Below are 26,170 nucleotides of genomic sequence, written 5' to 3' on the forward strand. Positions count from 1 at the left end.
GCGAAGAACCTGAAGCACTTACCGGCGAACCTATCCGAAACACCATTTTCTCTCTTATTTCTTGAGTATCTCTTCACGATTACATACTACACCAAATTCTAGATTTTATTTATCCGCTCGTCCGAACCGACAATCACCCCGGTGTAATAGAAGAAGTCAACGAGCTTCGCGCTCGGGTAGTGGCTTTGGAGAATATGGTGCAAAGGTTACAAACACCAGCAGCAGCACCAGCAGCATAAACAGTACCACTATCAGCAACACCAACAGTACCATCACCACCACTAACAACAACATCCATATCCCACACCGCAACATCACAATCTGTATCTCAAACATCAACGTCATACGCCCTGTAAATATCCAGGAATATCAACAACAACAAACAATGAAGTATTAATTCATAAACTTCATTGAAGAGATATCTCTGCGGCAGTTATGTAATCTCCAAAATCTTAGAGATTATTTAATTCTGACCGTAAATCGGATGAGTGAACGGAGATGGTAGAGTAGAAACTTTGATCGAAAATGGTGTACGATTTAAAAGCTAGAATTGTTTTACCAACAGCATCAACAGGACCGTAGCATCATCAACAAGTCAGTGCCGTCAGTATCGTCAGAATCAACAGCACCTGTAACATCACAAACTCTGTCAGTTCAAGAATCATTGTAGACATCATTACGAATCAACAACAAATATATTGTATCAACGAGTTATGAAGTATTAACTCATTTCCAATCGAAAGATTTATATGTATATTTTATATGTATAAGTTTTTAAACCATAATAAATCTTCCCGTACTAAGCTATTATGTGTGAATCTTAACTACTCAGTAAATTCATATTACAAATATGCAATGATGTACGTCCTTCGTCCGCAACTTAACCATCGTTAATTACAATCTCTGTCTCAATTCAATAAAAATCCAATTCATAATAAATCAAGTGTATTATTCAAATATATGTTTGATTTTACACTTTCATCATCGATGTACTCGAAACTTTTCAAATAACATCATTCGTACCTTGCGAAGTTCACAAGAATTTCACGAAAACCAACAAATAACAAAGTAATGATTCATAATTTCAATATTATTGAAGAAATACTTATGCAATTTATAAAGTTTTAGGGATTACTCAATTCTAGTTCCAACCATAAAACAAATGAGTTTAATTTAATATTAACTCATTAAATCTATATTACATCTAAAGAAAATATACACATATATTTTCATAAAGACTGTAATAATTCTTTTGTACAAAATATTAATTGTGAAATTTTTTTTAACGGGTAGGTAATACCCGAGAGATATATAAATTCACAATTAATATATTACATTTTTCGAAACTGGTTCAGCAATCATCAACTATACTCCCTACTTTCACAACAATATCCATTCTTTCATATAAATCAAAACAATCATACTCATTCAAATTCAATTACATATTCTGATTTTGAAATCACATAATTCAATTCGAAATATAACCAGTATCATCACTCTTAGATTCCTATATCTTTCAAAGCTATACTTTGACTTCAAAACTGTGTTAGAACATCATATGTATTAACGATTACAATATGTGCTCAAACCCTTTAAAATTCCTGAAGACACTTCAACTAAGGAACAATCGAGATGATGATCCAACCACATGTTACCCACAGGTATACACCTGAAAAACTCTCAAAACCCAAGACATAGTTCGACACGTATCCGTGTTAGACCCTTTGGAATTTACTAGCTAAAATAACTTTTCAATTCCGTTTCAAAATAGACAGTTTTGTCACAGCTCCAGCAAGTCAACTTCGACTTCTCAATCAAAACAGTCTTATTATAACCTCGATAGATACGTTGCCCTTTCGCCAACGTTACCGGGGAATCGTTTATATTCACCACATTAGCAATAAACTTACCAACAACTTCACTGATCTTTGACTTTCCAAAAAAAAAATCATTATAATTATCGAAACCCAATCATATACTCATTCGTACCTTATAAAAAGAATTGTCATACCAATTATTGAGAATCAGCAATTAGTATTTTGAAACCTCGCAGCATGTCTACATCAACAATTACATATACACACAACGTCTACCTCCAAGACTTACATTCTTTGAATGAGAAATTTCTGAAAAACACCCTAAACTGCGAACCAGTTCTCGAAATTTTAAAAAATGCAGATGAAGCAGCAAAAACTGTAAACGACCTTAACAGTAAAAAGTTGGATGATAAAGGATAGTATATTGGCAAAGCTCAGAAAAAGAGAAGCTTTGGAACTGGAAAACGGATTGAGCAAAGTATGAAGGAGGCTGTGGACAAATCACAAAGGCTGAACCTGCCTTCAAAGAATCCAAATGATTCAGTACTTGCTGAAGTCATTAACGAATACCTTGCTCCTGACCCTAAACCCCTGTGGGCAATATCCTTCATCATCCTCTGATATTAGACATTCTAAGATATCATCGTATCTTTCATTATAAATATCATCCATACTTCTGAAGATATTTTTATAATTATTCTTATCTGAAATCATTTACCTCTTCGCGCTATCTGTATTATATCATAAAAGAAACTATTTTAGTTTCTAAATTCTGAAACATTCGAGTTTAAAATAGGAATATTCTTGAAGAAGTGTTGAGAGCTGAAGCATGAGTTAGTATAATATAATGACACTTAATCAACGTGATTATATTACAGTAATTCATGCTAAGTTTCTAAATGGAACATGATGATTCACGGATCATAACGTCATCATGTACTATGTTACACGACTCTTGTATTCTCTTTGATCTCTAAATATCAAGAAAATATTTCTTGATGATTCGGCCTTTTCTGAGGTATTCTGGTAATTTGACAAGTCAAGATTGTGCCATTACAACTTTCTTCCTAGAACATTAACAATATTCATTCCAAAATTTATATCTGCGAATTCTGGACCATTACAAGCGGTGCTTAATCGCAAGAAGAAGAAACGAAAGGACAAAGCTCCGAACTAGAAATGGGAGTATAAATCATAACAAATAGAAGAGAGCATTAACTGTGAATGACAATGATTATAGAAGAAGCAAGGACTTTGAAATATAAGGGAAGATATAAAACCCAACAACAACCCTGAAATCACAAACCGTATATATCAATGCATATAACAATATAAAGACACGGGAGAACTAAAAACACTATAAAACCAAGAGTATAGTATAAGTAAATAGATTCTTCCGGAGGTAGATGAAAAAGAAGAGCGACAGATATGAAAGTGGGGAGTATATCAAGAATCAGCACTGGATGAAGCATATTGACAAATACTTTAAAATATGAGTTGAGAAGGTGTGAGTTGTAAGAAAACAAATGAGGTGGATTTATAGTGAAATATCCTACAGAGAAATCAAAATGGATTATCGCATTAATTCGAAGAGGATCATAATTTCCTTAATCGCCGAATAATCAAATCCAATATAGATTACAAAGATTTTCTTTTCGGAGATCAATCGTGATGACGTCAAAAGATACGACGAATCACTATTATCTTATTTCATTCATTTACGATAACTTCACTCACACGCTTCGAGTAATCGAATTATTTTATCCATTCTTCTTGAACATGATAAAACTCTATAGTCATTATAATAACATTCTCATTGTTAGTCATGACGACCTTTATCAAATTTCGGGGACGAAATTTCTTTAACGGGTAGGTACTGTGACGACCCGGAAATTTCCGACCAAATTTAAACTTTAATCTTTATATTATTCCGACATGATAAGCAAAGTTTGTTAAGTTAAATCTCAAGAATTTTAAACTGTGTTCATACATTCATTATAACCTCGACCAAATTCCGACGATTCACGAACCATTATATATAAATATATATGTATATGTATATATATATATATTATAACTTGAGAATATTAATAAAGTATTAAACGTATAATACTTTACACGAACGTATTTGTTTCAATATGATTTTTGACGAAATTAAAAAAAAATATATTAAATGATTGAATTATCAGAAACATTGAATTATGATTACAAGTCTCTGTTGAGAGGTCCACTATGATTTAAGAAAATCTATTCCTCTTAACGATATTCAGAATAATTTGCAAAGCTATTTATAAATAAAAACAAAAAGTGTCATTTACGAAAGTTAGACAAAAGTTAGTGGAGAATTGGTTTCCATAATATTCTATTAATCTATTTTCAAACGTACAAAGACATTTTCAGTTTAAAAAGAACTTTATTATTAAAACGTATATAACTTTTATAAATATCTAGAATCACTTTTGACAACTCATTACTTAACCAGTATAATAAATATAACGATATTTATATTTTATTTCATTAAATATATATAACGATTTAAATTAATATTATATATATTTATAAGCGTATTATACATACAAAGTTTTTATACTTTTACCATACTTTAACTTTACCTTTACTTTACTTTTACTTTACTTTAACTTTAATAATTCACTTTAATAATTCATACTTTAATAATTCACTTTAATAATTCATACTTTAATAATTCACTTTAATAATTCATACTTTAATAATTCACTTTAATAATTCATACTTTAATAATTCATACTTTAATAATTCACTTTAATAATTCAAAAATCTATTATAAATAGAATTCAATAGGTTTCATTATTTCATAGAAACTAGAAAATATATTTCTCTAAACTCTCTCAATCGATTATATATATATATATATATATATATATATATATATATATATATATATATATATATATATATATATATATATATATATTTGCTCTGTATTATTTCAAGATAGTATTAGTATACATAAAATATTACGACGAAGTGCTGTCCGAGTGATTTCAAAATAGTTTTTTTTTTGAATGAGTCGAAGCTAAGGAAATTATGGGTTATAGCTATGGAGGTGATGGGTATGGTTCATGGGTATGCTCGTGAGGTCAATCTAGTGTTTATCATCTCCGTTGCGTCTACATACTTTCCTGCAATATTGAATCTCAATATTGATACGTTCATGAATCCGAGGCCAACCTTGCACTTGTTAAATGACTATGTATTTTTACTATGAAATACAGTATTGTGAGTTTCATTTGCTCCCTTTTATATATATTTTTGTGACTGAGAATACATGCACTATTTTTATAAATGTTTTACGAAATAGGCACAAGTACTAAAACTAATTCTACGTGGGTTTAAACCAGAAATATACCCTTAGCTTGGTAACATTAAACTACTTGTCTATGTACGGTAGTCGTGAATCCTAAAAATAGATCTATTGGGCCTGACAAACCTCATCCTGACTATGGGATGCTTTAGTACTTCGAGGTTATTTTAAACACACCTGATCTGGTGTACTTCAAAGGGTAAAACATGAACGTTAAGGCTTGTTACCGGGTGCCTAAAACTTATAGAATACTTTTATACACTTGCGAGTGTACATATATTTATAAATGAAAATCTTGTGGTCTATTAATATATTGAAATGATTGTTATGATAAACCTATGAACTCACCAACCTTTTGGTTGACACTTTAAAGCATGTTTATTCTCAGGTATTAAAGAAATCTTCCGCTGTACATTAGCTCATTTTAAGGATATTACTTGGAGTCATTCATGGCATATTTTGAAAGACGTTGCATTCGAGTCATTGAGTTCATCAAGATTATTATTAAGCCAATTATAGTTGGATGTATTATGAAATGGTGTGCATGCCGTCAACTTTCGTTGTAAAGAAAGTTTGTCTTTTAAAAACGAATGCAATGTTTGTAAAATGTATCATATAGAGGTCAAATACCTCGTGATGTAATCAACTATTGTGAATCGTTTATAATGTATATGAACGGGTCCTTTCAAATTTATACAAATGTTAATAATGAAATTAACATAACATTTATATGTTAACTTGTAATTAAATGCAATATATTAATATTATATATAATATATAACATATCTTGAATATTTAATACTTATACTTTTATATATTTATTAAAATATACATATAGTATTTATTATGTATAAAAATTATATGTGTATATATATACATACATATTTATTTACACACACGGTTCGTGAATCGTCAGAAATTAGTCGAAGGATAATTGAATTTTTGAAAATAGTTCAAAAATTTTGATATTCAGTTTATCTGACTTTGATTATCGTGTCAGAATCACATAAGGATTAAGTTTAAATTTAGTCAAAAAAATTCGGGTTGTCATATTCTTGCAATATTGAATCTCAACATTGATACGTGAGCATCCATATCTTATCTTTTATATATTAATAGTGTATCCCTGACTAGTGCTCGAGTATATATGATTATGCATGCTTGTATGTTTAATTTCGTCGTTAAATAGTTTATGATAAATTATGAATTTAATACATATGCTACTGGGATAAGGTATATGAAATGAATGTCATTAGAAAGCTGACGAAAAATTAGTAACTTTTCATTTAGAAAGCGTATGGTTTCGATGAACGGATTAAAAGATATAGTCAACTGAATTATCATTAATTTTAGTATTGTTATTAAAATGATTATTATTATTACTATCGTCGTTATTATCGTCGTTATTATCGCTCTTCTATTATTATTATTATTATTATTATTATTATTATTATTATTATTATTATTATTATTATTATTATTATTATTATTATTATTATTATTATTATCATTAAAACTAATATTAGTACCATCTAAACATTATGATTACTATTATTATTATTATTATGAATGCGATATAAAAGAGGACTAAAAGCTATTACACAAATCGATTAGGAAATAATGAGTATAAGTATCATGATGAAATTAAAATATTCTAAGATATTGATTTAGATAAAAATATTGTTTCCATTATTTTTATCATTATTATTATTATTATTATTAAAAAGTGTCATTAATAGTAAAACTATCATTTTTATTAAAATTACCATTTTTAATAGAAATATCATTCTTATTATAAAATATCATTATTATTATCATTTTAGTATTATTATTAAAAATTATCATTTTGAATAAAATTATTATATTATTATTATTACAGTTAATATTAAAAAGTATCGTTAGTATTATCATAATTAGAATTTTCATTTTATTATAACTAATATCATCATTAGTAAAAATAAATATTGTTCTTATTATTATTAGTAGAATAATAATAATTATTATTATATTACAAAATAATACAACTTTTACTCATTATTATTATTATTATCAAAATTATTTTATCAAATAAATATGTGATACAAAGATATTTTTACCACACGTAATATAATTACATTAATAATACATACCACTATGTTTTATGATATTAAGTGAACTTTATAAATTTTATTACTTAAGATATATAAAAGTATATTTTTATAAATTTTAATATAATTTTTTAGTTATTAATAAAGGACTTGTAATTTTTACTCTAATAAAATCGGATAAATATATTTAAATATATAAAATGACTATATTTAAGTTATATAATAAACATGTATAGATTTTGGAAGTCATTTTGGGTCAAGTTGACTTTTGTTGACTTTTGCATGATAATCTCGAGCATTAGGATTGTGATACACTATGACCTGACCTAGCTTGTTAGACATTTATTTGAACAACATATACTAATATAGATTCATGAATCCGAGGCCAACCCTGCACTTGTTCAGTGCCGCCATATGCATAATTACCATAAAATACAGCATTGTGAGTTTCATTACTCCCTTTTATTATATTTTGGGCTGAGAATACATGCACTATTTTATAACTGTTTTACAGAATATACATAAGTACTTGAACCAGCTTATATGATGAATTATTATACCGCGTATCCCTTTTTGTTTAGTCTGGTAACCTAAGAATTAGTGAACGCCACTAATTGACGCGAATCCTAAAGATAGATCTATTGTCCTTGACAAGCCCCAGTCAGAGAATTTGAACTGCTTTAGTACTTCGAGGTTTATATATATACAGACGAGGTGCCTGTATGGGGATATGATAGATGCATTTTTGTTAATGTCGATTACCAGGTGTTCATCATATAAATGGATTTTTCAGCAGTGAGTAGACCTGCACTTTATTATGAAAATGAAATCTTGTGGTCTATTAAAAATTATAGAAATAATGGATTATGATAAACTAATGAACTCACCAACCTTTTGGTTGGCACTCTTAAGCATGTTTATTCTCAGGTATGAAAGAAATCTTCCGCTGTGCATTTACTCATTTTAAAGATATTACTTGGAGTCATTCATCGCATATTTCAAAAGACGTTGCATTCGAGTCGTTGGGTTCAACAAAGATTGTTATTAAGACATTTATAGTTTGGATATATTATGAAATGGTATGCATGCCTGTCAACTTTTGATGAAATGAAAGTTTGTCTTTAAAACGAATGCAATGTTTGTAAAATGTATCATATAGAGGTCAGAACCTCGCAATGTAATCAACTATTGTGAATCGTTTATAATCGATATGAACGGTTCCTTTCACGCTATTCGAGAGAAATCTTGAATGAACCTTCTATAAAACCCTACCAAGCCTAGGAACTGACGAATCTAAGTAGGAGTCTTCGGAATTTTCCACTTCTCAATCGCCTCAATCTTAGAAGGATCAACTTGAATTTCCTTTTTACTAACAACGTGTCCAAGGAATTGAACTTATTTCAACTAGAACGCACACCTTAAAAGCTTAGCATACAGCTCTTCTTTTCTTAACAAATCAAGCACTAACTTCAGATGCTCTTTGTGCTCTTGATCACTCTTGGAATAGATAAGAATATCATCGATGAAAACAATAACGAACTTGTCCAGATAGGGTCTACACACACGGTTCATGAGGTCCATGAACACAGTAGGTGCGTTAGTCAATCCGAACGGCATAACAAGAAATTCGTAGTGACCACAATGGGTTCGAAAAGAAGTTTTCAAAATATCCGTTTCTTTAACCCGCAGTTGGTGATAATCGGAACAAAGATCGATTTTAGAATAAACGGATGAACCTTGAAGTTGATCAAACAGATCTTCAATTCTCGGAAGAGGGTAACGGTTCTTAACTGTAAGTTTGTTTAACTTGCAATAATCAATACACAACTAAAAGGAACCATCTTTCTTTTTAAAAAAACAGCACAGGAGCTCCCCAAGGGGACGAACTGGGACGAATGAAATATAGTGGCAACAGTAAAGGAAGAAATATATAAAGTAGCCACATCAGTGGTATAGATACTTAAGGTAATTCTCTCATAAGGGAATAACGAGGATCATAGATTTCAAAGTAAATTTTCATTACATTTCCGAAAGGAAGACGTACGAAAGGTGCGATCTTTCAACGAGAGCGAACTTCCTCGCACAATGAGCGAGTCAATCTAGGATTCATCCTTATTCTTAAATTTATGTACGGATGAAAAGAGACGCGAATCATGGGTTATAAAGAATGGCCGACTCCAGGTGAGATGAATCTCCCAAAATGATTTCGTGCACCTCAAAATATCGAATAATAGAATTGATGTTTACAAGGGTGTTGTGATTAGCCATGAAATATCGAGAGTAGAAAGTTCTCAAACGGTCTAGTGTAATATCTATCTGTGATATCAACTATAACAACAATTAGGGTAAAAACCCACCCAATGCCTTTCCTGAGAACAGGGTGACCACTAAACGTACCTCAAACACTGATGCTACGGTCCGCGTTTCGGCCATGTCTAACCAAAAGAATGAAAATTTTATGAGCTCAAAGACTTCCCAACAGATTTTATAAAATCGCCATCCAAAGTGGCGTAAGAGTTTTTATCAATGAACTTAATGGTAAGTTTCGTCCTTAAACACAAGACGAGAAGAACTGTGACCCAAACACATTGTAGAGTAATTATGAAAATTTTAATATAATCAATCAATGAAGTTTTGAAAAAGCTCTAAACGTTTGATGTGACAACAGAAACGGAACGAAGTTCTTAGTAAATTTAGAAGTATGTATAACGTGTACCATGTTACATAAAACAATTTGACTTAATTAAACATCTCAATAAAGTAGTGGTTTTAAAATAATTTTGAAGGTATAATTTAGTATGTACTAACCAAAATAGGTTAAGGTAAATTTATTTATTTGATTTTATACGTACATATATGATTTTATAAATTGCATACGTGACAGCAAATCTTATTACTTCTATCTGTCCATAAATCTCGTAAGGACCGAACAATTAAACAAATGTGTAAATCCTGATGATAAACAGGGTATTCGTATTTCAGAGGTTACGAGTTGAAGTAAGATCGTGGAAGATCGAGTGAATGAATTGAATCGTCGTGCGACATTTGATCAAAAAATGTTACGAGGTCATGAAAATCAATGAATTAGATGTTGTTTTGACTATTATCAGGACATAAGTCCTTGGGCTAAAACTGTTCACGTGTGAATCTGTTGCTAACTAGTGAGGTATAAAGGATAGAGCATGAGATAGGTAGTTTGGTTAAAATGAGTTTCTCATATATCAACAAATAAGATAATGAGTATTTTCCTTACTCATGTAATAACATTAGAATTTCTGAATGAGTAGTGTAAAAATTTTCTTTGACTCGTTTTCTATTCCTCATGTAACAATATTGGAATTCATATATGAATTACTGTAATATAATCCCGTTGGCCAGACGCCATTATATTTCACTAATTCATAGTTCCATTCCAATAGCACTACATAAGGTCAGGACACGTGATCAACCTCGAATTTCTACACAATTTTCTCCAAAACGATTTCTTAAACATTGTACTAAAGATAGCACAAAGAGACAAAAACATCAAAAGTAATGACTAGGAGTAACGATGACATAAAAATGTCTTTGAAGTATCAAGAATCTTTGAAAGTCAAGAATAACATTTTCCGGTTCGAAAACCAAAGAACAAAGGCACGTAATATAACAAGAATGTTATATACATAACCATAATGGATGACATAAAAATGTCGAGAATTTCAGAAGTCAAGAATGACATCCCTCAGTTTCACTAACCGATGTGTTTTTATAAAAGATGTTTACTCTCATACGTCGGAGGATACATTTAAGTCGGAATGGGAGTTCCTTCCGTATTCAGAACATAAGAAGGAGATCTACGTATATGAAAATAATATACGTACCAATACGATATAAATAATCACATACAATAATATATTATAGGCCAGGATGTAGACTAGACTCACTAATGCACCCTATTGACTCGGGATAACAACATCAATGCAGCCTAATTCCCTACAACCAAGGCTCTGATACCAACTTTAATGACCCGTCAAAGTACACTTAACGACCATTGTTATCTTGGTCTCACAGCTTGATCATAACTCTAAATGAATTTAATAAATAACCTTGCATTCTTTATTTAAAAATAATTTCCTATAAAAGAAACCTACCAAAATATGTTTGTTTAGAAAAACCATACATAAATACCTAACCAAAAGTTGACCAAAACAAAGTCAACAAATACCCAAAATTTAATGTATCAAAATAGAATGCAAGTTAATGTTTAATAAAAGCTGCCATCATAAATATGCAGACTCTCTAAGCATAGCGGAAGCAATCAATCATGAACCTGAGAATAAAACATGCGAGTAAACTGTCAACAAAAATATTGAGTGAATTATAGGTTTAATATTGCAAACAATATGAATTTTAAACCATAAATTTTTTTTTTTTTGAAAAGCCAAAAGCAATTTCATTGATATATGAAATATTACAATCAAGATATGAACAAAAGGAGCATTACAACATACATATGACTATCGACTAACAGAAAAGGCTATGAAGCATAAAACATGAAAACATGAAACATGAGAAAAAACTTAGCCGTGATCATCAAATACGAATGGTTTGGTTAACCATTCGAGCCAACTCAAATTCACCTTCTTCGAACAATTCGTGAGCCACTCGTAGCTTTTTAATTGTATTTCTTGAATTGCCACCGAAGCCATCCACGATTGATTACTAAAGATTTTTTTGTTTCGGTTTTGCCATATTTTGTAAGCACAAACCCATATCGATGCCTGCCAAATTCTTGCATGAAGAGTGTTGTTCGAATGCAGGTATTTTTCATGGAGTAGATCTATTAGGTTTAGGTCGTTGGGAGTATTTAAGCCCCACCATCGAAAAAAACGACTCCAAACGTCTGTTGCATAATCGCATTCAACTAGAATGTGGTCTAAGGATTCCAAGGCCTTATCACACATCGGGCATCTACAGACTCGCACCCAGCGAAATGAAAGAATTAAAAAGTCAGTTACAGGAACTTTTAGAGCGTGGTTTCATTCAACCAAGTACATCACCATGGGGAGCTCCTGTTCTGTTTGTCAAGAAGAAAGATGGTACATTCAGGTTGTGTATCTACTACCGAGAGTTGAATAAACATACCATCAAGAACCGTTACCCATTACTGAGAATCGATGACTTATTTGATCAACTACAAGGCTCGTCGGTTTATTCGAAGATCGATTTACGTTCTGGATATCACCAAATGCGGGTGAAAGAGGATGGCATTCCGAAGACTTCTTTTAGGACGCGTTACGGTCATTACGAGTTTATGGTTATGCCGTTTGGATTGATTAATGCACCAGCTGTGTTCATGGACCTCATGGACTTAGTGTGTGGGCCATATCTTGACAAGTTTGTCATTGTTTTCATCGATGACATACTTATTTACTCGAAGAATGATCAAGAGCACGAAGAACATTTGAGAAAAGTGCTAGAGTTGCTGAGAAAAGAAAAACTGTACGCTAAGTTTTCAAAGTGTGCATTTTGGTTAGAAGAAGTTCAATTCATCGGTCATATAGTGAACAAAGAAGGTATTCAGGTGGATCCAGTAAAGATTGAAACCGTTGAAAATTGCGAAACCCCGAAAACTCCGAAACACATACGCCAATTCTTAGGGCTAGCTGGTTATTATAGGAGATTCATCCAAGATTTTTCCAAAATAGCAAAACCCTTGACTGCATTAACGCATAAAGGGAGGAAATTTGAATGGAAGGATGAACAAGAAAAAGCGTTTCAATTGTTGAAGAAAAAGTTAACTACGGCACCTATATTTCATTACCTGAAGGGAATGATGATTTTGTGATATATTGTGATGCCTCAAAGCAAGGTCTTGGTTGTGTATTAATGCAACGAACGAAATTAATTGCTTATGCGTCTAGACAATTGAAGATTCACGAGCAGAATTATACGACACATGATTTGGAATTAGGCGCGGTTGTTTTTGCATTAAAGACTTGGAGGCACTACTTATATGGGGTCAAAAGTATTATATATACCGACCACAAAAGTCTTCAACACATATTTAATCAGAAACAACTGAACATGAGGCAGTGCAGGTGGATTGAATTGTTGAATGATTACGACTTTGAGATTCGTTATCACCTGGGGAAGGAAAATGTGGTAGCCGACGCCTTGAGCAGAAAGGACAGAGAACCCATTCGAGTAAAAGCTATGAATATAATGATTCACACTAACCTTACTACTCAAATAAAGGAGGCGCAACAATGAGTTTTAAAAGAGGGAAATTTAAAGGATGAAATACCCAAAGGATCGGAGAAGCATCTTAATATTCGGGAAGACGGAACCCGGTATAGGGCTGAAAGAATTTGGGTACCAAAATTTGAAGATATGAGAGAAATGGTACTTAGAGAAGCTCATAAAACCAGATACTCAATACATCTTGGAACGGGGAAGATGTACAAAGATCTCAAGAAACATTTTTGGTGGCCTGGTATGAAAGTTGATGTTGCTAAATACGTAGGAGAATATTTGACGTGTTCTAAGGTCAAAGCTGAGCATCATAAACCATCAGGTCTACTTCAACAACTCAAAATCCCGGAATGGAAATGAGAAAACATTACCATGGATTTCATCACTAAATTGCCAAGGACTGCAGGTGGTTTTGATACTATTTGGGTAATAGTTGATCGTCTCACCAAATCAGCACACTTCCTGCCAATAAGGGAAGATGACAAGATGGAGAAGTTAGCACGACTGTATTTGAAGAAAGTCGTCTCCAGACATGGAATACCAATCTCTATTATCTCTGATACGGATGGCAGATTTATTTCAAGATTCTGGCAGACATTACAGCAAGCATTAAGAACTCGTCTAGACATGAGTACTGCCTATCATCCACAAATTGATGGGCAGAGCGAAAGGACGATACAAACGCTTGAAGACATGCTACGAGCATGTGTTATTGATTTCGGAAATAGTTGGGATCGACAGCTACCGTTAGCAGAATTTTCCTACAACAACAGCTACCATTCAAGCATTGAGATGGCGTCGTTTGAAGCACTCTATGGTAGAAAGTGCAGGTCTCCGATTTGTTGGAGTGAAGTGGGGGATAGACAGATTACGGGTCCGGAAATAATACAAGAAACTACCGAGAAGATCATCCAAATTCAACAACGGTTGAAAACCGCCCAAAGTAGAAAAAAGAGCTACGCTGACATTAAAAGAAAAGATATAGAATTTGAAATTGGAGAGATGGTCATGCTTAAAGTTGCACCTTGGAAAGGTGTTGTTCGATTTGGTAAATGAGGGAAATTAAACCCAAGGTATATTGGATCATTCAAGGTTATTGATCGCGTCGGACCAGTAGCTTACCGACTTGAGTTACCTCAACAACTCGCGGCTGTACATAACACTTTCCACGTCTCGAATTTGAAGAATTGTTTTGCTAAAGAAGATCTCACTATTCCGTTAGACGAAATCCAAATTAACGAAAAACTTCAGTTTATCGAAGAACCCGTCAAAATAATGGATCATGAGTTTAAAAGACTTAAGCAAAACAAGATACCAATTGTTAAGGTTCGATGGAATACTCGTACAGGACCTGAGTTCACCTGGGAACGAGAAGATCAGATGAAGAAGAAATACCCGCACTTATTTCCAGAAGATACGTCAACACCTCCAACTGTTTAAAACAATAATAAAGTTAGATGAGAATATAATGATAAAAGTTGATGATAAGATAATGAGATGTAAAGTTTATCAATTTTGCTAGTAACTTGTCTATTATAATCGTGATATTGGAAAATGACATAAGGGATGATGTCAATGAAAGTGATAGATGATGATTAAATGAAAAAGCTTTGATGGCGGGGTCATAAATGAAACCGATTTTTTAGACTAGTTTAACGAGAGATGGATGTTAATTTCTACTTGGGTCGTAAACCTTTTATCTTCCATATGGATCAATTTGTTTTTGGGCCATAACAATAACCCATTTGCTATATGAAGCCCAACCCACTGCTACAAATTGTTTCTGTTTACATTCAGCAAAGACAGGAGGTAGATGATGTAGTAAACAAAGATGATCCATATATTATAGATTCCATATTTGTTGCTACAGTCGATAGGGTGTCCATATTTGGTTCTGTTTATAGGACACGAAACAAAAACATGATAATACAAGAAGACGATGAATAACATGATAACATAGAATTTTGATAATAAGTGATAATTTTAAGATGATGTTTCGTTTGGTGCCGAAGGTTATGATGATATAGTTATGATCATGATAGATGATCACGGTGATGTTAGATGATACGATAATGAATCAGATGATGATAGTTTAAGTATTTTAATGGCGTTGTTATAATGATCAAATGGTATTATACGCTGAAGAAGAAAAAGGAGAAAACAGGAAATCACGGTTTAAATAAAATTGTATCCGATTATAAACAGAAAAACAAGAATGGTAGAATGGTTATGGGTGTTATCGGGTTAGCGAGACGTCGCGGGTTCAAACCCGGACTTGGGCATTTTTTCAAGGCTACTTCTTTGAGGTAGTATTTCTATTACCATTGTTATTATTATTATTATTATTATTATTATTATTATTATTATTATTATTATTATTATTATTATTATTATTATTATTATTATTATTATTATTATTATTATTATTATTATTATTATTATTATTATTATTATTATTAATTATTATTATTATTATTATTATTATTATTATTATTATTATTATTATTATTATTATGAATAAGTGACATAAATAATAGTTAAGGTTATGATTATTTACATGTAGATTATAAATATAAATATAGTTATAAAGATGATTAAACTTATAATTAAGTGATAACTTAAAATGAAATATTATTATTTTCAATATCATTATATTATTAGTATCACCATTATTATTAATATATTATTATAATTATTATAATTATTATAATTATTATTATTATTATTATTATTATTATTATTATTATTATTATTATTATTATTATTATTATTATTATTATTATTATGAAAATAATAAAAGTTATTATTATTTTCATTAATATTAGTATTAGTATTATTTTAGAACTATTATTATTATTATTTAGATTACCATTAGTAATAAGATTGTTATAATTATTATTATTAAGTAGTAAGTATTAATATAAAAAATTATTATTTTCATTACCATTAATATTAAATTATTTATTTTATTGAAAACTACTGATATTATCATTATTATGAGATTGATTATTGAAAACTATCATTTATATTATTATTAATAGAATTATAATTAATATTATCATTTTATTAATATCACTATTATTATTTCAAATATTATCTTAGTATTACTAAAGTACTGTTTTAACAAAACAAATAATATATATATATATATATATATATATATATATATATATATATATATATATATATATATATATATATATATATAATTATTACATATAACATAATAAAATTTATTATTTTTATATACAATAAATATAAGTTATCAATACAAAAGTTATGTCACTAATAATATATATATATATATATATATATATATATATATATATATATATATATATATATATATATATTTGTTCGATTACAAGTATATGTTTTAATATATATATATATATATATATATATATATATATATATATATATATATATATATATATATATATGAATGATATAGGTTCGTGAATCTGAGGCCAACCCTGCATTATTCAGTTTCGTCGTATGAATATTTTTAATACAAAATATTGGATAGTGAGTTTCATTTGCTCCCTTTTTAAATGCTTTTGCAATATATATTTTTGGGACTGAGAATACATGCGCTTTTATAACTGTTTTACGAAATAATCACAAGTAATCGAAACTACATTATATGGTTGAATGATCGAAGCCGAATATGCCCCTTTTTGCTTGGTAGCCTAAGAATTAGTAAACCGATCTACTAATTGACGCGAATTCTAAAGATAGATCTATTGGACCTAACATGTATTGACCCGAACTTTTCCATGTTTATTTATATTAATTGAATTTGATAATTACATGATTAAGTGTTTCCAACATGTTAAGCAATCAAACTTGTTAAGACGTGATTAATTGAAATAGGTTTCATATAGACAATTGACCACCCAAGTTGACCGGTGATTCACGAACGTTAAAACTTGTAAAAACTATATGATGACATATATATGGTTACATATATAGTTAACATGATATAATGTTAAGTAAGTATCTCATTAGGTATTTTAACTATGTGTATATACATAAAAATGAGACTATTGAATTAAGAAAACTCAAAAACGATATATATAATGATTATCGTTATAACAACGTCTTACTAAATACATATGAATCATAATAAGATATTGATACACTATGTTTAATCATGAAATGATAAGTAAACATGTCGTTAAGTGTATTAACAATGAACTACATATGTAAAAACAAGACTACTAACTTAATGATTTCGAAACGAGACATATATGTAACGATTATCGTTGTAACAACATTTAACTGTATATATATCATACTAAGATATATTAATATATCATAATATCATGATAATTTAATAATTTAACATCTCTTTAGATATTATAAACAATGGGTTAACAACATTTAACAAGATCGTTAACCTAAAGGTTTCAAAACAACATTTACATGTAACGACTAACGATGACTTAACGACTCAGTTAAATTGTATATACATGTAGTGTTTTAATATGTATTCATACACTTTTGAAACACTTCAATACACTTATCAAAATACTTCTACTTAACAAAAATGCTTACAATTACATCCTCGTTCAGTTTCATCAACAATTCTACCCGTATGCACCCGTATTCATACTCGTACAATACACAGCTTTTAGATGTATGTACTATTGGTATATACACTCCAATGATCAGCTCTTAGCAGCCCATGTGAGTCACCTAACACATGTGGGAACCATCATTTGGCAACTAGCATGAAATATCTCATAAAATTACAAAAATATTAGTGGAAATCATTCATGAAATATACCAACGACCAAAAACACCTACAAACACTTTCATTATTCAATTTTATTCATCTAATTAATCTCTCTCAAGTTCTATCTTCAAGTTCTAAGTGTTCTTCATAAATTCTATTAGTTCTAGTTTCATAAAATCAAGAATACTTCCAAGTTTGCTAGCTTACTTCCAATCTTGTAAAGTGATCATCCAACCTCAAGAAATCTTTCTTATTTACAGTAATATATCTTTCTAATACAAGGTAATAATCATATTCAATCTTTGATTCAATTTCTATAACTATAACAATCTTATTTCGAGTGGAAATCTTACTTGAACTTGTTTTCGTGTCATGATTCTGCTTCAAGAACTTTCAAGCCATTCAAGGATCCTTTAAAGCTAGATCTATTTTTCTCAATTCCAGTAGATTTATCCACAAAACCTAAGGTAGTAATGATGTTCATAACATCATTCAATTCATATATATAAAACTACCTTATTCGAAGGTTTAAACTTGAAATCACTAGAACATAGTTTAGTTAATTCTAAACTTGTTCGCAAACAAAAGTTAATCCTTCTAACTTGACTTTTAAAATCAACTAAACTCATGTTCTATATCTATATGATATGCTAACTTAATGATTTAAAATCTGGAAACACGAAAAACATCGTAAAACCGGACATAAGTCGTCGTAGTAACACCGCGGGCTGTTTTGGGTTTGATAATTAAAAACTATGATAAACTTTGATTTAAAAGTTGTTCTTCTGGGAAAATGATTTTTCTTATGAACATGAAACTATATCCAAAAATCATGGTTAAACTCAAAGTGAAAGTACGTTTTTCAAAATGGTCATCAAGACGTCGTTCTTTCGACTGAAATGACTACCTCTTACAAAAACGACTTGTAACTTATATTTCTGACTATAAACCTATACTTTTTCTGTTTAGATTCATAAAATAGAGTTCAATATAAAACCATAGCAATTTGACTCACTCAAAACGGATTTAAAACGAAAACGTTATGGGTAAAACAACATTGGATATTTTTTGATTGTTGTAGCTACGGGAAATATTGTAACAATTCTATACAAATCATATCCTAGCTAACTTATATTGTATTATACATGTATTCTAATATATTATGTAATCTTGGGATACCATAGACATGTATGCAAATGTTTTGACATATCATATAGACCCATCTATATATATTATTTGGAACAACCATAGACACTCTATATGCAGTGATGTTGGAGTTAGCTATACAGGGTTGAGGTTGATTCCAAAAATATATATACTTTGAGTTGTGATCTAGCCTGACACGTGTATACACTGGGTCGTGGATTGGGTTAAGATAATATATATCAATTTATTTTCTTTACATCTAACTATGGACAACTAGTTGTAGGTTACTAACGAGGACATCTAACTTAATAAACTTAAAACATTAAAACGTATTAAAAATGTTGTAAATATATTTTGAACATACTTTGATATATATGTACATATTTGTTATAGGTTCGTGAATCGACCAGTGGCCAAGTCTTACTTCCCGACGAAGTAAAAATCTGTGAAAGTGAGTTATAGTCCCACTTTTAAAATATAATATTTTAGGATGAGAATACATGCAGTTTTATAAATGTTTTACGAAATAGACACAAATAAATAAAATTACATTATATGGGTGAATGATCGAAGCCGAATATGCCCCTTTTGCTTGGTAGCCTAAGAATTAGTAAACCGATCTACTAATTGACGCGAATCCTAAAGATAGATCTATTGGGCCTAACGAACCCCATCCAAAGTACCGGATGCTTTAGTACTTCGATGTTGTTTTATCATGTCCGAATGATTTCCCGGAATGATAGGGGATATTCTTATATGCATCTTGTTAATGTCGGTTACCAGGTGTTCACCATATGAATGATTTTTATCTCTATGTATGGGATGTATATTGAAATATGAAATCTTGTGGTCTGTTATTATGATTTGATAATATATAGGTTAAACCTATAACTCACCAACATTTTTGTTGACGTTTCAAGCATGTTTATTCTCAGGTGATTATTAAGAGCTTCCGCTGTTGCGTACTAAAATAAGGACAAGATTTGGAGTCCATGCTTGTATGATATTATGTAAAAACTGCATTCAAGAAACTTATTTTTGATGTAATATATTCTTATTATAAACCATTATGTAATGGTCGTGTGTAAACGGTATATTTTAGATTATCATTATTTGATAATCTACGTAATGCTTTCTAAACCTTTATAGATAAAATAAAGGTTATGGTTGTTTTAAAAATGAATGCAGTCGTTGAAAAACGTCTCATATAGAGGTCAAAACCTCGCAACGAAATCAATTAATATGGAACGTTTATAATCAATATGAACGGGACATTTCATAACAAACCCCATCCAAAGTACCAGATGCTTTAGTACTTTGAATTCGTTTTTATCATGTTCGATGGATGTCCCGGAATGATAGGGGATATTCTTATATGCATCTTGTTAATGTCGGTTACCAGGTGTTCAATCCATATGATTGATTTTTGTCTCTATGCATGGGGCGTATATTTATGAGAAATGAAAATGAAAATCTTGTGGTCTATTAAAATGATGAAAATGATCGATTATGATAAACTTATGAACTCACCAACCTGTTGGTTGACACTTGAAAGAAGTTGCATTCGAGTCATTGAGTTCATCAAGATTATTATTAAGTCAGTTATAGTTGGATGTATTACGAAATGGTATGTATGCCGTCAACTTTCGTTGTAAAGAAAGTTTGTCTTTTAAAAACGAATGCAATGTTTGTAAAATGTATCATATAGAGGTCAAATACCTCACGATGTAATCAACTATTGTGAATCGTTTATAATGTATATGAACGGGTCCTTTCAGTTGGTATCAGGACGGTGGTCTTAGCGAACCAGGTCTACATAAGTGTGTCTAACTGATAAGTCGTTAGGATGCATTAGTGAGTTTGGACTTCGACTGTGTCTGCATGTCAAAAGTTTTGCTTATCATTTCTAGTCGGAAATCATCTACCTACCATCCTTAGGAAATTACCTGCTTATCATTATTAGTCTAGACATATCTTGCTGCATTGATTGCATGAATAGTGTATAGACAAAATTCATATCTTAGCGTATCTGCTAAATCATATCTTATCGTATCTATTACTGTAAACTTTGCCTGACATATTCTGTAAATTCCGCCGTAATTTACGAAATCTTTTGCTCTATATATATAGATATTCTATGTCATTAGAATACCACCCAATAGCAGGAAAATCATTCATATCGAAAAATCCTTTATTCAATCATACGAAATGGAATTCGTCATTAGTTCAAATCACTAGGATTCCGAAATGGAATCTCACTCAAGCTTCAAAAGCAGTGTGACCGGAATGGATCAACCAATCAGCCATCATCTATTCTAGATGAATTGGGGATGGGTTCGTAGCCTCCTCCATCATTGGAGACAAGAAGAAGGTGATCCTTTTCATCCACCCCATTGCCCTCTTGGCGAAGAACCTGAAGCACTTACCGGCGAACCTGTCCGAAACACCATTTTCTCTCTCATTTCTAGAGTATCCCGTCACGATTATATACTACATCAAACTTTAGATTTTATTTCTCCGCTCGTCCGAACCGACAATCACCCCAGTGTAATAGAAGAAGTCAACGAGCTTCGCGCTCGGGTAGTGGCTTTAGAGAATATGGTGTAAAGGTTACAAACACCAGCAGCAGCACCAGCACTATAACCAGTACCACTATCAGTAACATCAACAGTACCATAGTATCACCAACACTGTCAGTAGCATCAGCAGCATCAGAATCAGCATCACTTATAACATCACAAACTCCGTCAGTTCAAGAATCACTGTGGACATCATTACGAATCAATAACGCGTATATTGTATCAACGAGTTATGAAGAATTAACTCATTCCCTCTGAAGAAATTATATGTATATTTTATATATATATATCAATTTTGAGATAAAATAAATCTTTTCGTACTAAGCTATTGTGTGTGAATCTTAACTACTCGGTTAATTCATATTACAAATATGCAATGATGTACATCCTTCGTCAACAACTTCACTATCGTTAACCATAATCCCTGTTTCAACTCAATGAATTCCGTTTCATAATAATCCAAGTGTATTATTCAATTACATGTTTGATTTTACATTTTTGATATACTCGAGACTTTTTAAGAAACATCATTCGTACCTAACGAAATTCACAAGAATTTCGCGAACCAAACATCATACATCAACAAATAACGAAGTATCGATTCATAATTTCAATTACATTGAAGAAATACTCCGTAAAAGCTATGTAATTTCTAAAGTCTAGGGAATATTCAATTCTAGTTTCAACCGTAAATCAAACGAGTTTGTTATTAACTCATTACATCTATGTTACATCTAAAGAAAATATACACATATATATTTTCATAAAGACTGTAATAAAATTCTTTTGTACAAAATATTAATTGTGAAATTTATTTTTAACGGGTAGGTAATACCCGAGAGATATATAAATTCACAATTAATATGGTACATTCTTTGAATCTGATTCAGCAAATCATCCATTATACTTCCTACTTTCACAACAATACACATTCTTTCATAAAAATCAAAATAACTATACTCATTCAAATTCAATTACATATTCTGATTTTCAAATCGCAGAGTTAAATTCGAGATATAATCGGTATCATCCCTCTTAGATTCCTAAATCTTTCAAAGCTATACTTTGACTTCAAAAATGTGTTAGAACATCATGTGTATATTAACTATTACAATCTGCGTTCAAACCCTCTGAAATTCCTAAAGACACTTCAAATAATGAGTAATCGAGATGATGATCCAACCACATGTTACCCACAGTTATGCACCTGAAAAACTCTCGAAACCAAAGTCCTAGTTTAACACGTACCCGTAACAGATCCTTTGTCATTTATTAGCAAAAATAACCTTATGATTTTCTTTCAAAATAGAAAATTTTGTCACAGCTCCAACAAGTCAACTTCGACTTTTCAGTCAGACTAATCTTATTAAAATCTTGAGATATACACCATCGTTACCGGGAAACCTTTTACATTCCACCACATTATCAGAAGATGTACTAGCAACTTCATTACCCTTTGACTTTAGTCTCTCCGAAAAGTCATTATAGTTATTGAAACCCCATCATTTACTCATCCGCACCTTAAAACGGGAATTGCCCTACTAATTATCGAGAAATCAGCAATCAGTATTTTGAAATCTCGCAACATGTCTACATCAACAGTTATATATACATATAACTTCAATCTCCAAGACTTACATACTTCGAATGTGAAGTTTCTGAAAAACACCTCAATCTACGAATTAGATCTCCGAATTTTGGAAAAGCTGAGTGAAGCAGCAGAAACTGTTGACAATCGTAACAGTCAAAAGTTTGATGATAAAAAAATAGTGTATTTGCAAAGCTCAGAAAAAGAGAAGTTTTGGAACTGGAAAACAGATTGAGCAAGGTATGAAGGAGGCTGTGGACAAATCACAAAGACTGAACCTGCCTTCAAAGAATCCAAATGATTTAGTATCTGCTGAAGTCATTAACGAATACCTTGCTCCAGACTCTAAACCCCTGCGGACAATATTCTTCATCATCTTCTGATATTAGAAATTCTAAGATATCATCGTATCTTTCATTATAAATATCCTCCATACTTCTGAAGATATCTTTATAATGATTCTTATCTGAAATTATTTACCTCTTCGTGGTATCTGTATTACATCATAAAAAGAAACTATTTTTGTTTCTAAATTCTGAAACTTTCGAGTTTAAAATAAGAATATTTTTGAAGTAGTGTTGGGAACTGAAGCATGAATTAGTATAATATAATGACACTTGATCAACATGATTATATTACAGTAAGTCATGCTGAGTTTCTAAATGGAACGTGATGATTCACAGATCATAACGTCATCATGTGACATGTTACACGACTCTTGTATTCTATTTAATTTCTAAAATATCAAGAAAATATTTCTTGATGATTTGGTCTTTTCCAGGGTATTCTGGTAATTTAACAAATCAAGATCGTACCATTTCCATTTCTTTCTTAGAACATTAACTATGTTCATTTTGAAATTCATATCTGCAAATTCTGGACCATTACAAGAGGTGTTTAATCTCAAGAAGAAGAAACGAAAGGACAAAATTCCGAAATAGAAATTGGGGTATAAATTGCAGCAAATAAAAGAGAGCATTAACTGGGGATGACAATGATTATAGAAGACAAAAGCAGGAACATCGAAATGTAATGGAAGATATAAAACCCAACAACAACCCAGAAACTATAAACCGTAGATATCGATACAGATATCAATATAAAGACACGGGAGAACTAAGAACACTATAAAACTCAAAATATAGTAGAAGTAAATAGATTCTTCTGGCGGCAGGTGAAAAAGAAGAATGACTGATATGAAAGTTAGGAGTATATCGACAACCAGAACTGGATGGAGCATATTGACAAATGACTCAAAGTATGAATTAAAGGAGAAAGAATAAAAGGTGTGAGTTGTAAGAAAACGAAGAGGGTGGAATTCATAGCAAAACATCCGACAGAGCAATCAAAAAGGATGATGTAACGTCCTCCCAATAGGGTCTGGAAGGAACGTCACTATTATCAAAACATACCAACATATTATAATAAACGAGAACAATACTAAATGATGAATTTAACTTTAATGAGTACGCAGTGGAAAATGAAATGTCGTTACAATGACAGGAATAACAATATCATAAATGTTCACATGCAGAAGTAATAAATGCGATATCTCTTGATCCTATGTCCAAGTAGCATCACATAAGCAGTAAGTATAAGAACTTGAATCAAACAGCACCTGAGACAAAACATGCTAAAGTGTCAACCAAAAAGGTTGAGTGAAGTTCATAGGTTTAACAAAAAGTTTGTCATTGTTTTAGACCACAAGATTTAGTTTGTAAAGTTAATCTCCCGCAGGATTAAAAAGTTATGCCAATGCGTGATATTTAGAATAAACGTTCAAGTTTGCCCCATGACAAGTTGTGTCTGTCCTTGTCGGTTTAATTTCATTATTAAGTAATACAATGACTTGGTCAAATGTATCGGGGACGTTACTCCCGATAGGCCTACCCCCAATAATTAAGCATGCCGCAGCAATTAAAAATATCACTGTAGAGACTTAGTCAGACATAGCCGGGTATAGCATAGTTTAACAGTTTGGTACTTGTGTCTAAAGTGTAAAAGTAAAAACAGCATGTGTCTCACCCCAAGTAAAAGTAAGTAAGTTTGCTAATAATTAAAGAGGGGCTATGAATTCACCTTAGTAAGTAGAGAGAGAGTTATTCCTCGGAATAAAGAGTTGAACGAGTGAGCAGGAAAGTCAACCTATTGACATTTAAGAGTAGTTAAGTGTTTTGCCCATGTTTAAGTTTAAGTATGTGTTTAAGTATAGTTTGTTTTACTAAGTTTCTATTCCTAGTAAGTTACTATTTTTATAAAGTTTCCATTTTTAGAAAGTTTCATATTTTACTAAGTTCCTATGACTAGAGAGTTTCTACTTTTATCAGTGTTTTCCATTTTAGGATACTTGCCGTATTAGATAAGCTTCCAATCACCCATTTCCCTTCGAATGGCTAATTTAGATCTAGGGGCTTGAGCCATAGGACCCTTTAAATCGGAAATCCAAACCCTCTGCCTAGAATCTCATAGAAACCATTCGTCAAGAAAGTTCGAAGATCTATACATCTCTAATACATATCCCAAAATGTTTTTATGTTACAAAATAAGTAGTAGGTTATAGGTGCTAGTAATAGTAATAATGTATACATGTTATTTATTTTATTTTTAATTGCATATAATTTATAACATTATTTAC

This window comes from Rutidosis leptorrhynchoides, chromosome 5, assembly GCF_046630445.1.
Source record: "Rutidosis leptorrhynchoides isolate AG116_Rl617_1_P2 chromosome 5, CSIRO_AGI_Rlap_v1, whole genome shotgun sequence".
In the NCBI taxonomy this organism is placed as follows: domain Eukaryota; kingdom Viridiplantae; phylum Streptophyta; class Magnoliopsida; order Asterales; family Asteraceae; genus Rutidosis; species Rutidosis leptorrhynchoides.